Raw genomic sequence first — 16,764 nt, forward strand, 5'->3', positions numbered from 1 at the left:
TTTTATAATGAGGTTATATGATAGGTAAAATTTGAAAATGGAGTGAAATCAAAAGGGTGTTAGAGATATAATCCTGAGATCATATTGTGAGTTCATATGAAATGATATTTAGCGCGAACATCTTAAAGATTGGTTCTAGAATTTCAAACAATGTTTATAGAGTAATTGAACATGAATGGTTCCACAAGTGGATTTCATAATATAATTGGGTACTCTGATACAAAACAAAAAGAACAGGTTTAGATTGATTAAACATGAGAGAGAGCACATGAGAGAGAGGAGATGTATGAGTGCTCTAAAAATGGTTAAAGGCCATAGATGAGCCCTTATTGGGAATCAATTGGTATCAAAGCATAGTATTTTCCCTCAGACATGGTAGAAAGAAATAGAGGAGCTAACCTAGAGGAAAAAATTATTTAGAACTGTGTAAATCGAAGGGTAAGAATTGCAAAGTTGTGATTGATAGTGGTAGTACATATAATTTGGTTTCTACTAAAATGGTATAAAAACTAGGTTTAAAAAGAACAACCCACCCTACTTCTTACAAAGTATTATGGATACAAAAAGTACATCAAATTTTGGCGAGTGAAATCCCAAACAATGTGGGATCAAGTTCTTGCTCAAGCTAAATTCGCTTATAACTATTCACCCAATAGAAGCACACGAATGAATCCATTTCACATAGTTTATGGAATGCATATGAGAGGAATTTATGAGTTGATAAATTTGGGGAAGCAAGAAGTAGGGAGCATTGATGGTGAAGATTGTGTAGCAACAATGCATGGTGCAATCAATGAATTGTATAAGAACAATGTTTCAAAGAATTGGAAAGATGCCTCCACAAGGTAGATATGTTGAATGAGTATGCAACAAAATAAATGGCAGTAATTATGGAAATTTTCATGGAGGATTTATATATAGATGCACAAAAACCAAATTGCAACAACTGCATGTAGTATCGCAATAAATAGAAAAATAAAAGACTATACCATGGAATAGATGAATTATGGGAGCTTATGATTAATACCCTAAGGTGGAGATACAATGAGTAGACGAAGACAATCTGAAATATAATATTGTTAACATAAGGGAAGACAAATTAAAATAGATTGATTGTGTTGATGGGTATGACAGTACTATGTAATATATTTTTAATGTGACTGAGAAGAGATTTTTTAGAGAGAGAGAGAGATTTTGAGTTTTGAGTGTAAGTGCGTGTGTAAAGGACAAAGAGAAAGAATGATTAAACAACATACTTTATATTTCTCAAAACGTTATGTATGTGCCAACACACACACACAAATTACATTCAACCATTATTCTATAATATAGAATTTCTTAGATCTAAGTTATTCATAATTTAGGAGGAGAGGTTGAGAGAATTTCTCAACCATAAAAAACTCACAAACAAGCATTTCAGATATAGAGTGTAAGTATTAAATCCATGTTCCCCCATTAATACTTACATTACAAAAAACTATTAAACCACCCATAGACAACAAAATTCATAATCATTTTTCAAATGGTTTACAACTTCCATATCAACATGGGCTCCATCAAGTTGTCTCATAACACTTGGAAAGGTGTATTCAAAAATATAGATTCCCAAGTTCCACTCTCAAAATATTGAATCATGAATCTCTCGATTTCATTTACTAAAAAGTGTCAAAGGTTGTTGCATAACCTCATGAGAAGACCACTCCTAGATCTTCAAAAACTGAGGGATCCTTCCCTAGATCCACAAATACCAAACTATTTGGACAACCATCCATATTGAGCCTTCTCACTGAACTATAATTGTTCTAAAATAGTTTGAGAGGTTTAATGTCTTCATTGAACTCATCATCATAAAAATTCAATCAATAATCATGTGTGGCTATGTTTTTTGATTATTTTACCTTTACTTTTAACAAACCACTTGGATGGAATTTTCAATTCCATGTTGTATGCCCAATTTTCCTTTCTGCAATTATCATTGCCCCCTCTATAATTTAAAAAATTCTTCAACTAATTTGTGAAGACAATAATCCACCTTTTCATGCATCCAACTCTTCTAATATCAAATACGTCGCATGGATCTCTTCGCATTTTTGTTCACTAATTTAATTGCCGACGAATTCTATATGTTTCCTCCATGTGTAGGATGTAGAGGCTAGTGTGTTATGTGCAAATGTTAAATATTCTTTCTTTCACAGGGATACTAGCCATGATTTATCCGATTTGAATTCATATCCTCCCTCATTAAATGGAAAAAGAAGAAAAACAACTCTAAATCTATGAGATACACAATTTAGGTTGCAGTCATGGAGGAGAGGGTAAGATGTTTACAAACACATGACTCAATTCTTGGGAAGAGAACTTGGGTTGTGCACTCATAATGAATTTGAAGGTCATCAAACAGAATGATTCTTGAGATCCCTATATTGAATGAACCAAAAATGAAATAGTGTGGTGATTTTATTCACATGGCAAGACCTTTCGATGCTCCTTCATACAATAGGCAGTGGCTCTTTGAATCAGCGTATCCCTTTCAGCTCTTGTTCATCTATAGTCTTCGCAATTGATCAAACTACACCACATAAAGGGTCTTTCCTCTCCTTCAAAGTAGCAACTCTCTATGCAATGAAACCTTGTTACAAAACAACCTTAGCGAAGTTTTGAATAAACACAACTTCAACCTTGCACTCTGATACCATGAAAAAATGATGAAAATGCACATTGTATTTCACACAAAGGTATGTATGCTTCAACACACACACAAAAATTACATTCATCCATTACTTGATAACATAGAATTTTTGAGATCTAACTTATTTCTAATTTAGGAGGATATGTTGAGATAATTTATCAACCATCAACAATTCACAAACAAACATTTCAAATATATAATGTAAGTAATAACTCCAGGTGGAGGACAATTAAAATTCTGAATCTTCCCCTTCAGCTTGAATTAATATGTATACCCTATGTAATTTCATTCCTTATTATGGTTATTGTGTGCATTGATTACAGACAATATAGAATCCTTGTTTTGTGTTGAAATGATTCCTTGCGGCAAGCCATTTTAGGTCTCAAATATTGATTTTTGTGGGTTTGAATTCCTATTATAGAACTATTGACTTTGGGGTATTTGGTTGGTAAAGGTAGCCCACTCAATTTTTCAAAGCTCATAGGGGGCTCAGACAATGTTGTGTGTTGTCCCCACTACTTTTTATCCTAGTCATGGATGCTTTCAGCAAAGGGATCAATGCTATGAAGAAATTTCACACCATTTCAAAATGTGGGATATTTAGAAATAGTAATTTTTCCCACCTAATGTTCCTGGATGGTGTCCTATGTGCAAGGGAAGCCAAAATATCTTAGTGGGTATCTTTTTATAGGATATTAAAGAATTTTGGCAAAGATTTTGAGTTGTATATAAACAAATATAAGACTGGGTTAATATTGGATGTTGGGGTCTCGATGGAGATACTTAAGATTTCCACATTATTCGGGGTGAAAATCTACCCTATGTCCAAGGGCTTCAAATACTTGGGATTATTTTTAAAACCTTGCAGTTATAATAAACTAGATTAGGATTCGCTCGTCTCCAAATTCAAGAAAATTTTGACTTATTGGGGTCACAAATGGTTAATATTGGGGGCAGGGTCATTATGACTAAGGTGATATTACAGGGAATACCATTTTTTTAGATACATCTGCTTTATATCCCATAGTCAATCATACATAAAATCGAGTCCATTATTTCCAAATTCATTTGGTTTGGCATTGACTCTTGTAGAAATATTCACCTCTCTTGATTGAGCATGATTTCTAAGTCTATCAAGTTGGGAGGTTGGGGCATTCTATACTCTAGGAGGTTTAATCTCGCTTTATTGGCAACAAATATTTTGAGGGTTTTCAACGAAAGAGGACTTTGGCAGAAATGATATTTACAAAATATATACAGTATCAAGGGTTGGAGGAGTGGGTTGAGGCATGAACACCATCGAATTCTTGTGCATCGATAACCTGACGTAGTCTTGGGCATGCAATCTCATGGATTTGTAGTAACATTTGGTGGTTGGTTGGTGATGGATATAATATTCAATTAGGGAAGGAAGCCTTTAAAGGAATGCAAGAATGCCATATACTTTCGGATCCTATCATCCACATCCTTAATTAGTGAGGGATTCACACTCTGGCAAGTCTTGGGATGGGTAGTTGAACTCCCTTTTTAGTCCATGTTTGGCCTCATGCTAGGTAGATCGGTATCTCAAATTATTTGGAGGATGAATGGGAAGCCTATTGCAGCATCCTCTGCCAAGATGGTATCTCATTCTCACAGCAACAAGATCAACTAGTTTTTGGTGGGTATATCATGAATGAAAAAATCACAGCAAAGGAAGTATATGAATATTACATCCAGCATCCAACCATTACCCTATGCATATTACATTTCAAACCAATGGAGTTGGGAAGTTTGATTAAAAATCAAATGTTTCACTTGGTTAGTTATACGTAATCAAATCTTAATATGGGTAATTTTGCTGAAGAAGGGATTCATGGGCCCTGACAGATGCTCTCTTTGCAGGTTCGATTCAGAGGATTTATTCCATCTATTTTTACAGTGTCCCTTTGTTGTTGCCATTTGGATAGAGGTTTCTACTCTCTTAGGTGTCAATGTTTGTAGAGATTGCTCCTCCATACATGCTTGCATTTGTTCTTGGGCCCTTAAAGCAAAATCCTATAGGGTTGTCCCCCTATATGTCCTGTGGGGAATTTGGTACTCTCGAAATAAACAAATATTTGAGGCATTTCTCCTTAACGAAAGGTTGATTCCTTGTGGATTATTACATATTTCATGGAAATTGGCCCATGGGCTCCTAATGCCACTTCCAAAACTATTTTGATTGTTTAGTAGGATGGTATTTTACCGATCTACTAGTTGGATGGAGCTTCCTCTAATGGGTGGTGTGGATGTGGAGTGTCTATCCTATTGGACCCCTCTTTACAATATCAATTTCATTGGTTCAAGGGCTATGTGGAAATCTGTAGGGTCGAAATGTTAGAATTATAGGGTGCCCTTCAATGCACTACATGGCTTGGCATAGAAAAAATTCTAATCATGGGGGTTTCTCTCTCAATGATCCAATGGTTCCAGGGGTGGAATTCTTTAGAGGTCCCCTCTCTTTGCATCTAGATGCAAATGATCTTGGATTTGAAGGCATCTCAGACTGAGGTTTCTTTTTAACATGTCTACAAAGAATAGAACACTGAAGCCGATGCATTATCCAAGCTTGGATTGTCTCTACATCGTGGACACAAGTTCTTCGAGGTGCTATATAATAGATCGATCAGTAATCAGGGGTATTTTGAAATTTAATCTTTGCTTCCTTGAATTTTTTCTTTCATGATATGATATTTTGGAGTAATAGTGGAATAATGTGCCCTTAAGGTCTTAGCTTCTTTATGAAAAACCACTTCTAAAAACCATCTCAAACTCAAGTGAAATAAACCATCCATTAGGGACAATAATAATAGATGTAGCTAAGTGGACGATACTTAAATTTTAAGGGAATAATAATACTTCAAACTAGGATTAAATTCGAATATCTAACTAGCCCAAAGATCGTAATATTTTTCCCTCCCTTTTAGGAGTGGCTAAGTAATCAACTTTATTAGGTGATTCCAACCCCTCAGGGGAGGTGGTATTTCCAAGATCAACCCTTCAATCCATAAATATTAGTGAGAATAAGTGGCAATGGAGGGGAATGACTTCATGGCCAAGTGCCATGGTAAGGGGACCGAATAATGAAAGTCTACATCCTGAGTGTATATATGTAATTTAGGGAGAAATCATGGAGAAATGAGTTACCCCTTTCCTTGGCTTGATTTTTCCACAACCTTTGGTGTGCCTTTTACGTCCTTTTAATAATGGTTTTTATGTGGTGCATAGCTCAAGGATCAAATATTTCTCTTTATGATTTACAATTTGATTTAACCCTTAAGATGATTCAATTTCTCACTAACCGGGGTCGGAACATATGAGGGTTCCTTATGAGATGGAGTATCAATTGCAAAGGAACCAAGTGATGGGCTAATGAGGGGAATAGAACTCATGTTGGGCTGTTTCCCATGCTTTAATTGTTGTCCTAACTATCTTTTTGATTTTAATTTTAATTTTTCTTTTATTGTGTCCATCTTATATTTTTTCATTATTTTATTTGCATCAACCTCTAGGGAAAAGTTTTCTAGCACTACTCAAGGATGTGGATGTGTGAAGGCGAAATCCAAATGAAGCACAAGTTGTCAATGCAAAGGATGGAAGTGTATCAAGGGAATGATAAAAGATGTTAAGTATTCAATAGGGTAACAAGCACACTACTTCAAGTCACATTTACCAAGTAGTTCCCCTCATATGACCCTAAGGCCTTAGAGCAGGTCCCACTAGACTAGAGTTAAACACTAGCACCACCCCAACCCCTATAGTGAGGTGAGAGAACAAGTTTACATACGAGATCGATAATCATCTAGATCACCCGTTTATCCATTTATCCATGTTAAAATGCCCAAAACATTGATGAGTAGTCCATCTTCACTCAAGAGGGATTTTGAATGGTGATAGATGCATGATTGGTACAAATGGTAAAGGAATGTGGCACATCATCATCAATGAGCAATGTGTAGGGTTTTTGATCGTCTTTCTTCTCTTTTATACCCAAAATTATGAAATTCAAGGCTTTTTTAATAAGATCATGATTAGTTTGACTAGTTTATTCGTTTCATTTTTTATGGGTTTGGTATCCAATTTATTTCTCATAATATTTAGAGTCAAATTGTTAGTTTTTACTAATTTAATCTGATTTATATTGATACGATTTTATAGATAAATTATATTGATATGATTAGGGTTTTGTATTATTTTTTTTCTATGTGGTTTACAATCCTCGAAGATCGTGACCCCTACACTTATTAGGTCTTGAAAATGTCATTCATTTCCATTACACTTTCACTATTATGTCCATTATATCACCTCCATTTCACTACTATGTCAATACATTCATCCCACTTTCATTATCATTGGGTCACATTTATGTTTTTCCAAACTTTATTAATTATCAGTCTTTTTAAGTGAATTTTTGGTTAAAAATTAGAAAATAATGTGCATATACTTATACCTAACAAGTGGGTTGAGGTTGTTGACATGTGTAGGTTAAAAGGAGGCTTCTAGAAGACCTTTATGTGGCACTTTAAGGCCAAATTCGAATTTGAGTGGAAAGAATCATGAGATCATGAAGATATATGCCACATCTCCTAATTTTACTGAAACTCTAAGAAGACATGTGTCTTATCAGTTCCTATTTTGATTAGGACTCTAGAGGTAGAGGGAGAGATTCATGGACTCTCATTAATGAGATGGTTTCTCATCTTTTTGTATAAATAGGAGATCTCTCTCCTTCATTTCTTAGTCTTAGCTTAGCTTGGTTTTTTAGTTCTTTAGCTTGGAGTTTGTAGTTCTTCCTTGATGACTTTGGAAAGATTTAGAGAGCTTTGTTGTACTTTGTAATTTTGAAGAAATTGAATAAAGCTTTGATGTTTTCAACATGGAAGGAGATGTGAAGTAGATGTCATGGAGCATATTAGAATTTAAGGTAGAGTAGATTTTATTTTGTAATTTTGCTTTGATTTCATTCATGTATGTCATTTTATTGCTTTCAAATTTGATAGTTTAGATTTTCCATTCATGCAATTTTAATTCATGCAAGTGTGTTCAACCGGTTGATTGTAGATTAGTTTTTATTTACATGTTTTTGCATCAAATAGTGACATGAGATTTGTCTCTCTGCTAAACTTTTTCTTAAGCTTTTCAATTTCAATTATGCTTTGATTTCAGTCTTATTTATTTGTTGTTGTTAGCTAGTTTAGATATCGAATTCTTCATGTTATTTGACGTTATCTCCAGAGCCATGGCTTAACCCCAAAAAGCTACTTGGCGAGCTATCAGATTATAAGTGAAGTGATTTGATTTTACTTTCATTCTGCAAGTAGGTAGTTTAAATATCAAGTTCTTCATGTTATTTGACGTTATCTCCAGAGCCATGGCTTAACCCCGAAAAGCTACTTGGCGAGCTATCGGATTATAAGTGAAGTAATTTGATTTTGCTTTCATTAATCTGCAAGTAGGTAATTTAGATATCAATTCTTCATGTTATTTGACGTTATCTCCGGAGCCATGGCTTAACCCCGAAAAGCTACTTGGCGAGCTGTCGGATTATAAGTGAAGTAAATTGATCTTGCTTTCATTAGTTTGCAATTTTTAGTTTGTTTGAGTGCAATAGTTTAGATTCTATTTCTGTAATTAGATGGGCAACAGAGACAATGATTTCATGATTATTATTTCTTCTTTTGTTTGATTTAAGTAGCTGCATATTTACATTCCTGCTCAAGTATTAATTTTATCAATAGCATGTTTTGAGATCTTTTGAAGTGCTAAGTTTTGGAAGTTACCATAAGGGACATAAACCTTGTCTTGAAATATACATCCATACTTGACATTTAAAAGTATTCTTAAGACCTTAGAATATGATTTCCATTTGCATTAGAGACTATAAGAGATCAACAAGAACAAAACCCCAAAACAAGATAAAATCTATAAAACAACGAAGTAAGAAAAAAAGTTAACTAAGCACATATGGTGCACCACACTTCATCAGTTTATGATACCCGGATTGATAATTTATGTAGAGAAATTTAAGATGTTAAATTGACTAGACATTTTGGCGTCGTTGCCATAGAAGTGTAATTAGGAGACCTTATTTCTTACATTTAAAAAAAAAATTAATAATTCTGGAGTATGCTCTCCTCCTGCACTTTGTGTGATCTGGAGGATCAGAAAAAGAATTGTTATGTTAAAAAAAAAAAGAGGAGACAAAATAAACTTTATCATTTCAATTGATTCAATTAAAAAAAAAAAATGAAACCCAACTGCTTTGATAGATTCAACTGTCCAAGATTGACTGGTTATGGTTTGTAGTGGTCCTCAAAACACTGTGTCCTGTTTTAATAAGATTCTGCAAATTAGCTGCGGAATGCAACCTGATTCCATAGCTAACTGTGAATTCTTCAGCTAATTTCAAGGTTTAGCAGGTTACAGGCATCCAATGAAGAAACTGACCACATGGGCATCTCCGGAATTGTCCCAACATGGATCCTATCCTAGTCACCCAGCCCAGATTGATAAAAAAAATCAGCTTAAGACCTCAGTCAAAGTCCTGTTTTTAGCATGTTTACCTTGAAGTCTTTGTTGCTTGAAATTGAAAATCATTAATCATTCTTATAAAATTTCACAATTTAAAAAAAAAAAAAAGGAAAAAAAAGGAAAACAATCTATGGCTATCTCCAATTCCAGTTTGCACTGTGGCCTCAATAGAAAATCTACATTCCTGTTCAAGCTTTGGCCTTAAAACGAACCTGCAAAAGCAAAAAAAGAAAAGAAAAAAACCTGCAATAGTCTCCTCTAGTTGTTTGCCTGACTCTTGTAATCAACATCAATACTAGTCAAAATCTTCAACGCTTATTAAAAGAAAGAGGCAATTCTGTATAAAAATGTTGAGGATGGATCCTTTATTAATCATATGGGTATGAATCTGTCTGCCCTCTGCAAATTTTCTGGCATTAATGCAGAACTGCAAGAGACAAGCAATTGTTAGTTTATGGGAATCTGTCCAAAACTTGATCCAATCTTCCCTCCTTGCATAGTTCAGTGATGTCCACACCATAAGATTGATTTTCGTTTTTTGTCATGAGGCAAGCAACACTGCACATGGCAAACCCAAACATATGTGTTTTGAAGTACGATTTCTTTAGTATGTCGCTGGGATAAAATAAAGGTCTGAGATCTAAGGTTTAGATCACCATTCATTTGCTTTCTCTATGCTGAAAATTTCAAATCAAACCAAAAATCTGAATGCAGCAATTCATAAAAGTGCAGAACAGTAAAAAGTGTTAATCCACAAAAACGCAAAAAAAAAACGTCAAATTTTGAATGCACAATCTGACCAAACGGATGTGAATTTAGAAAAATAAAAAATGGGTTTTTTCGGAAATAGGTTCAGTTAGATAACCCAGAAATCGTTTTAAGGAATTTGAAACGGTTTGGGAGATCTCCTTGGTTCTCTGAAGCCCATTTTTGCAGGCCGCGAGAGAAAAAAACAGAATTTGAAATAATAAACTGGCAGTTTGATTTAATTCAGCTGCTTGAGGAAGGGAATTTTAATTAGGAATCAACTGTGTGCTAACATTTAAACATGATTACATGTCTCCAGCCTTTTGCCACCCGTTTGCACCTACTTTGCCACTTCTCGTTTAACATCAAGATGGTTGAATACGACACTGTTTGAACGGTTACTTAAATGACGTGAGTGTTTCAGATTTGGAAGGAAGGACTCTTAGACAATTAAATTCAGAGGTTATTAATGAACTGATAGATGTGGCTTTTCCTCACCGAAACTCTCCACCACGTCCCCCACCATGTCTCACACCTTCCGTCTTTAACTCGTACATCGTTATGTCAAAGTGCCGTGGTCTATTTGATTGAAACTCTTGCAGCTCTATCTCTGTATTTTTCGGCTGTGGCTCTTGATGTGGCTCAAGGAATAAATTATTTGCATAGTAAATTGATCAATATGCCACAAAGATTATTTCTGAATGCTGACAGAATGATCCAAATCTAGAGCCTTCATCTATTTCTGCTCATACTAGTCTTCTTGCTTCGAAAATCTTTCTTCATTTCGTACTTAGCATTTTTCCAGTTCCATACCCATCAGTTTTCTCCACGGTATTGTTCATTTCTTGTTTATATAACCGTTTTGCTTCCACATAACCACTCTATTTTCATATATCCGTCTTCTACATTGGTGTTTACACAGTAAAAAAAGGCAAAATGGGTGTCATTGTGAGGACATAGCCCGAAGGAGTCATCAAAGTTGTTGAAAAGATCATACATTTCCATTACTCTGATATATTTTCATCACTAAAACTGTTTTGCTTCATATACAATTTACAACGTTTTTATTTTTCAGGAAGACAGTGAAGAAAATTATATATATATATATATATATATATATATATATATATATATATATATATATATATATATATATATATAGATCATGAATAATTGGCCTTGTGCACCAGCTGTGATCTTAGGCTCTCTCTTCCTAGTACTTGGCTACATAAAATCTCTTTTCCAATAACTTAAATCAGAAAACTGATGGTTCACTGTTTTTTAGCTATGGAATGCAGCCTGATTCCGCAGCTAACTGGCAATTCCGCAACCATTTTCATACTTCTACAGGTTATCGGTGTCAAGAAACGAAACGAACCACATGGGTAGCTGGGGAAATGTCAGTACATGGATGGTGTCGTATCAACTTGATCCAAATCAATGAAAAAGACCCCGGTCAAAGGGAAGTCAAGGTGTGTGTTATCACTAAGTCACCACACTAAGTCGTCGCATGTAAAAAAAAAACAATTTTGAATCAATGAAATGAATAAGTTATTTGCTCATTTTTCTGAAGGTATTGATTAATTTTGGACTGAAGTTGAAAAATGAATGGCTAACTCTTTATTCAAGATTTTTAGCTACAGAAACTGTGCACATTCTACAGCTAAAGTCCAATTCCACCGCTGTTCTCAAGCTAAAAAAACCTCATTGTTCAAATCAGCCTAACTTTCTCATACGAAATCATATTTTGATGATTCAAGTATCATTGGAAAGATATCAAGAAGATCTACACAATGAGAAATCAATCATTAGAGTTTGAAATGATAAATAATAAAATAAATTGCTTAAAAGAAGCAACATCAACTTGAGGCACTAATTCCAAAACAAAAATAAATTCTTTTGATTTTTCCTTTGTGAACTTGTTTTATTAATACAAATTCTTAGTTTTATGTGTAAATATCATAACTAGAGAGATTGACCATCTCTCTCCTTTGATAATCTTACATTCTATTGTAAGATTATTAAATGACTACAGGAGAATGGTGTCTCTCTAAGAGACCAATTTGTTTCATAAGAGGATGATCAACAATAAAGAGGAAATATGTTGATTCAAAATCAGATCCAAACACTTGAAAAACTTTCAGATACTATTGTCTCCATCACATCCATACCTCATAATAAACCATTCACCTCATTTCACTTCATACTTTCCATTTACATTCACATACACTTTCCATCTTTCTTTCTTTTTCTCCATTCATAATCCACAAATAAAAGCATGAGGCTCATTCACATGCTTATTTCCCATTGCCATTTCTTCTTTCCATTCCCATTTTCCATTTTCATCTTTCATTTCCTGTCATTTTCATTTCGTAAATAAGCCCTGCTTCAATGCAAATTATTGAGTCCATAGTCCTTTGAGTCTAAGTTCTTTGTAAAAACACCTTGAGGCTTGCATGTCTTAATGGAAAGTGCTCATGCTGACAAGCAATGGGAATACATTAATGTCCCTTGTTCATCAGATCTTCTAGGTGACTCAACATCGGCAAATTCATTCGTACCTAGCAAGATGTGTTTGGGCATCTTGACTCCCATTGTCATCAATGGTAAGAGTTCTCGTGTTGACTAATGGCATCCATTAATGGCCACTAAGTCAAAAATTTTCTGCTATGTTTGACATCAGAACATTTTTTCACATAGTAGGAATTGTGCCAATGAGTTTTGAAGACATGAAGACTATTATTTTCAGCATTTTGGAGCAGATTCAACAAGTTTTAGTGAAAGCAATAAAAAGTCATCTTAACTCTTTATCCATGAATCCTCTTGTTCAACCACTTAAAGAAGAATATGATTAGAATTTTGCAACCACCACACATACAAGTCATCCATTCCAAAGGGTAAGTTAAGGTATGTCATTTTTTAACTTTTGACCATAGATTTTCATAAAAAGCTAGAATGATAATTGTTGGAAAACATTTCTCTTCCTCATTTCGTAAAATTGCCAATACCATCAGTTGGGGGGTAGAATACATTCATATTCATATCTTGCCATGTCCATATCATAATCAGGAGCCTACATACTTCCAACATATATTAACTATTACATTGCTATTATGAACATACAATGGTTTTTCTTCAAAAAGTGCTTAAAGGATAAATTGGATATAAACAAAATCTTGGTTGTCACACAAGAACCAACTATCATGCAATCCAATAAAGATATACTTTGCAACAATAATCAAAATATCATTATGCAAAGTTCAAAGATCAAAATAGAATGCAAAAAAAAAACTTGTAACACAAGAACCAACCATGTTGCAATTCAAGTAAAACACTTTGCAGAAATATGAAGTTATCAAATGATATCATGCAAAGTTAAGCCAAAGCTCAAGGATTAAAAGAGTTAATGTAATATATATATATTCCATGAGGACATGCAATAACTTCAGTTGGGGGGTATGTTGGGTCTTGAAATGTCATTCATTTCCATTACACTTTCACTATTATGTCCATTATATCACCTCCATTTCACCTCCATTTCACTACTATGTCACTACATTCATGCCACTTTCATTATCATTGGGCCACATTTATGTTTTTCCAAACTTTATTAATTCTCAACCTTTTTAAGTGAATTTGTGGTTAAAAATTAGAAAATAATGTGCATATGCTTATACCTAACAAGTGTGTTGAGCTTGTTGACATGTGTAGGTTAAAAGGAGGCTTCTAGAAGACCTTTATGTGGCACTCTAAGGCCAAATTCGAATTTGAGTGGAAAGAATCATGTGATTATGAGGATATGTGTCACATATCCTAATTGTATTGAAACTTAAAGAAGACATGTGTCTTATCAGTTCCTATTTTGATTAGGACTCTAGAGGTAGAGGGAGAGATTCATGGACTCTCATTAATGAGATGGCTTCTCATCTTTTTGTATAAATAGGAGATCTCTCTCCTTCATTTGTTTGTCTTATCTTAGCTTGACTTTTTAGTTCTTTAGCTTGGAGTTTGTAGTTCTTCCTTGATGGCTTTGGAAAGCTTTAGAGAGCTTTGTTGTACTTTGTAAATTTGAAGAATTTGAATAAAGCTTTGATATTTTCAACATAGAAGGAGATGTGAAGTAGCTGTCATGGAGCATATTAGAATGTAAGGTAGAGTAGATTTCATTTTGTAATTTTGCTTTGATTTCATTCATGTATGTTATTTTATTACTTTCAATTTTGATAGTTTAGATTTTCCATTCATGCAATTTTAATTCATGCAAGTGTGTTCAACCTGTTGATTGTATATGAATTTTTTTTACATGTTTTTGCATCAAATAGCGACATGAGATTTGCCTCTCTGCTGAACTTTTTCTTAAGCTTTTCAATTTCAATTATGCTTTGATTTCAGTCTTATTTATTTGTTGTTGTTAGCTAGTTTAGATATCAAATTCTTCATGTTATTTGACGTTATCTCCGGAGCCATGGCCTAACCCCGAAAAGCTACTTGGAAAGCTATCAGATTATAAGTGAGGTGATTTGATTTTACTTTCATTCTGCAAGTAGGTAGTTTAGATATCAAGTTCTTCATGTTATTTGACATTATCTCCGGAGCCATGGCTTAACCCCAAAAAGCTACTTGGCGAGCTATCGGATTATAAGTGAAGTAATTTGATTTTGCTTTCATTAATCTGCAAGTAGGTAATTTAGATATCAATTCTTCATGTTATTTGACGTTATCTCCGGAGCCATGGCTTAACCCAAAAAAGCTACATGGAAAGCTATCGGATTATAAGTGAAGTAAATGAATCTTGCTTTCGTTAGTCTGCAATTTTTGGTTTGTTTGAGTGCAATAGTTTAGATCGTATTTTTGTAATTAGATGGGCAACAGAGATAGTGATTTCATGATCAGTATTTCATCTTTTGTTTGATTTAAGTAGTTGCATATTTACATTCATGTTCAAGTATTAATTTTATCAATAACATGTTTTGAGATATTTTGAAGTGCTAAGTTTTGGAAGTTACCATAAGGGACATAAACTTTGTTTTGAAATCTACATCCATACTTGACCTTTAAAAGTATTCTTAAAACCTTAGAATATGATTTCCATTTGCATTAGCCACTATAGGAGATCAACAAGAACAAAACCCAAAACAAGATAAAAACTAGAAAACAACGAAATAAGAAAAAAGGTTAACTAAGCACATATGGTGCACCACACTTCATCAGTTTACGATACCCGGATTGATAATTTATGTAGAGCAATTTAAGACGTTAAATTGACTAGACAACACCCATGAAATATTGTCCTCAGTGAATCTACCCATTTTTAATAATGTGCCATTTCACAGGAAATTTACCCCTCCAATCCCAAAATTTTGTGCTGGCTTCGAAATCTACACGGCCAACCATTTTAGCGACCCCACAGAAATTTTTCTTGCCATTGTTCTGCATTTCCACCAACAAACTATATATATATATATATATATATATATATATATATATATATATATATATATATATATATATAAGTTTTTAATCAAAATCAGATCAAAAGAAATTGCATGGAATGTTCTGGATCAAAAGAAGTGTTATTCTGTAAATATTCTGTAGAGTCCGATTCCGTTGATAATCACAAATATTTAAAATTGGCGAACACAAAAACATAAGTATGATAATTAAATCCACCATACGTCAAACTAGTATCAAACTACCTATTTATATCTATCCAGATGATTTTTTTTGTGAGGTGGCTTAAAATACACTCTTCCACTCTCCATCACGATGGTGTTTAGGTTGACGGTGGAGTGCATAAACATAAAAATATGGGTATGCGGTGCCTTTGGGAAAATACGATGATGATGGGAGTGAAATTGTATAGCTAGTTTAATAACTATGTTTTTATGTCTTGAAAGTTATGGAAATTTTGACCATATTTTGAAAAAATATGGCAAGAATTTTTGTAAATCTAAGTAAAAATTGTCAAACTTTATAATTTTAGGTGCCCTAGATGTTTTATATTGATGGCGCTGAATCCACGCAATTCCTCGACCTCCATACACAACTCCTTTGAAATATATGTTTTCAATATCCCTTCCATGGTGGGTTAATTATGCTCTGTATGAGGTCTTCTAGGGATTTTAAGGAAAATAAATTAAACATGCATAAATTTTTACATTTAGACAATGAACAATTAGAAAATCGTAAGAATTTTTCATTTCATGTAAAACCATAAAAGATATGCAATAAATACTCAAAAAAATTCCAATACCATGTCTTCTTTCAATCCCAAAAAGGTGTCCCCAATACACAAACTAGTCTCCAATAGTAAAATTCCATATAAGATCACACCTCCAAGTATCAAAGGAAAATAGGCTTAGTTGAGCTCTTCCAAAGAGGCCAAAATCCACAAGTGTGATGATGAAAAATGAAACATAGTGATCCTCCTTTTATAGGATGTCTATCACTTCCAATAATTCATTAAAATCCCCTAAAATAAGATTAATTTTAACTAGAAACAAATTAAAATGGGTTACAAGCCAACCCAATAGCTCAAAAAATAAAATATGCCAATAAATTCCGAACATTTAAATCATAAGCCCTAAATAAGCATGATTTCTTGCCCCTTTAGAGCTAAAAATGATCCAAAGGTGTAATGGAAGGGTTGAATGAGTCTCCAAGCATCATGATCATCATCAATTTGAGGAATTGTCCTCAAATCAAGCCTCAAAGCATCTCAATGTATCCAAAATCCAATTATGGCAACTGATGTCATCATTATGAGTTCAATATAG

This window comes from Pinus tabuliformis, chromosome 4_2 (assembly GCF_031772625.1).
Source record: "Pinus tabuliformis cultivar Carrire ecotype Pingquan chromosome 4_2, CPIR1, whole genome shotgun sequence".
Classification (NCBI taxonomy): Eukaryota; Viridiplantae; Streptophyta; class Pinopsida; order Pinales; family Pinaceae; genus Pinus; species Pinus tabuliformis.